Source organism: Anneissia japonica, unplaced genomic scaffold (genome assembly GCF_011630105.1).
Source record: "Anneissia japonica isolate Jap-2015-1 unplaced genomic scaffold, ASM1163010v1 scaffold3040_len1308831_cov196, whole genome shotgun sequence".
NCBI classification, from domain to species: domain Eukaryota; kingdom Metazoa; phylum Echinodermata; class Crinoidea; order Comatulida; family Comatulidae; genus Anneissia; species Anneissia japonica.
The window spans coordinates 1,055,168-1,057,746 of record NW_022718257.1 but is presented as its reverse complement, the minus strand read 5'-3'; the positions used below and the strand labels follow the sequence as shown (position 1 = coordinate 1,057,746).

At 30.2% G+C, this 2,579-nt stretch overlaps 1 long non-coding RNA gene across 2 annotated transcripts in view; it reads right to left on the bottom strand.

Moving 5' to 3' along the window:
- LOC117110460 overlaps window positions 1-2,068 on the bottom strand; it is a 15,348-nt gene extending 13,280 nt beyond the window's left edge. The window contains exon 1 of one of the 2 annotated variants that reach the window (XR_004445697.1): window positions 1,952-2,068. This is a non-coding gene — a long non-coding RNA (uncharacterized LOC117110460). The remainder of the gene's footprint in view (window positions 1-1,951) is intronic. The other variant, XR_004445696.1, reaches the window with a different exon arrangement.
- Window positions 2,069-2,579: the final 511 nt, after the last annotated feature.

The following is a 2,579-nucleotide window of genomic DNA, read 5'->3' as shown; positions in this document are numbered from 1 at the left end:
GAATTCTTAATATATCGAAAAACGAGTACAGTGCAGGAAATATATAAGAATGTAAATATGTATATAATGTACATCTCATCACGTGTGTCTCGATAGGCCTAGTATAGAATAAAACTGCAGTTGTCGGGTCCATGCAAGGCGCTGACCCCAGAGCCTTACTACTGTTCTTGTGCTTGTTACTTTAAAAGCGTCCAGCGTCGCTAGTTTTGAACGGACGTGCAGGAAATTTTGTACACATAAACTAGAGGTGGTTTTCAACAAAAGTTCATTGCCCTTTTTAAAATTAAACCCCAGTGTTCCCCTACATCTACAAAAGAAAACAGGGGTTTCAGCAACGACTGTACATTACTGCATTACCACTAGTACAGCACGTCGCATGGATGTCGCTGTCGGTTAAGGATGTGTTCTGTAGAACTTAAAGTTGTGAGTTCGAATCTTTTTTTTTTCCAATTTTTAAGATATTTTAATTTTGTACAAATGAACATTCGAAATAATAATTTTTTTTGTACAAATAAATATTCTAATTATTTAAAAAATTCTATCTTATTAGCTCTTCAAAAATACCGAATACCTGTATATAACTTGCGCTTGTACCGTAGTTAAGCCTGGTGCTCACGATTAAGCCTGGTTCTCCAATTTTTAAGATATTTTAATTTTGTACAAAAATGAACATTCGAAATAATAATTTGTTTTGTACAAATAAATATTCTAATTATTTAAAAAATTCTATCTTATTAGCTCTTCAAAAAAAAACCAAATATAACTTGCGCTTGTACCGTATTTAAGCCTGGTTCTCACGAGAGACCTAGTATCCGGATCGGGAACTAGCCGTTAGCGCTGACCGTTAGCACCTGCGTGAGAACGCCCGATCGATTAGCGCTAACCGTTAGCAGTATCCGGATAAAGCTAACGGTTAGCAAGCACTATCGGTTAACAAGTGAGCACGTTTCTATCATCAACCAATCACACGTACGCATATACAATTGCCAATTTCTTATTGGCTAATGATTCGATCATCATTATTCTTGGTATCCGGATCGGGATTTTCTCGTATGAACGCACGGCAGCTAACGATCCTGCTAACTGTTCTAAATATAAATAAAATTACACATTAATAAATTAATTAAAATTATTTTACTTCATTTTAAGGAGTTCTTAGATTAATATTATTGAGTGTGGTTTGCAAAAACATGTGCCTACGTGAATATTGTTTAATTTTATTTTTATTCTTTCCATCCCACAAAAGTTTGGGATCCTGTTTATATCTGTTTTCAACTGATAATAAATAATAATCTGATTGGCATTTTCAATTTTTACTCGTGCAGTTGTTTCTAAGTGAACGATTATTAAAAGGTGTTTGTTAGATAAGTGTTTTACATGATCACAGTTATACAAATCCAACGATATCAGGTGTGATCCATTTCATTTTATTTAGCTTAAGTAAATAAATCTATTATACAAGATAATTGTTGGCATTGTTTATTGGTTAACCTGATAAAAACAATTTAATAAATATCGAATGTGCTTTTTCTTTTGGTCATAAGAAGTAAAAATACTTATATACTTATATTTTACAATGTGTTTTTTTTTATTATTTAATATATATATATATAATCTTTATTTCTATCTTATTATTTTATCAGAATGTTTTTCTTACAGAATTATAATAGTCATTAATTTGGAATTTAATACAATTTAGAAAATCTCTTTATATAGTTTTGTTCATTGTTTTGTCATATTATTGACATAAATGAAATAAATTTATTATTTTGATCCCTCCAACTGTATTACTCTGTTAATTATATTAATTTTCAATTAAAACCTTATTTTATAATGTACTTTTAAAATAATTTAATTAGGGAATATGACAGGTTTAGTGTTGTAAAATTGAAATTAAAATGTTTATTCTTAGTGCTGAACCAGGTCAAACGTTATTCTACAAAGCACTTACAATGGACATGAAATTCATGACTCACCATTCAGCAAAAGTAACGAGCACAAAACGAGAAACAACATTATGGCCACTTGTCCATTGGTTTGCCGAGATCTTCAGAGGTGCATTTTGAAAAATTTTTAAAAAAAAAAAAAAAAAAAAAAAAAAAAAAACGAATTAGAAGGAATGCAACATTAATATTTAAATGTTTATTAATGTTTATTACAAACATTATTTGTAAATTTAATTCTAGAATAATAATAGTCTAAAGCCAAAAAAATATTAATGTTATTACTATTATTATTATCACTTCTTAAATTCCAACATTAGGTCAAATACTGAAATTTTAATGTTAATCATTAATGTAATTATTTTAAGAACAAGAATTATATAAATGGATTTTATTTTAGTATTGCTTGTACATTATCTTCTTGCGTTTTAGATGTATCCATCGTGTAACTAAAATATTTTACGGTTTGGCCAGCCATACCAAGGCTTTTTTCCTGCCTATGTTGACTGTAAAATATGGCCGGCGTGGGGGGGGGGGGGAATAAATTGAACCTGGAAATTCGCCCACACAATTCGGAATATAAAGGCTGTTTTCTGCGATGTTTTTGTTGAAAATCATATATTGGCCCAAGGGTAT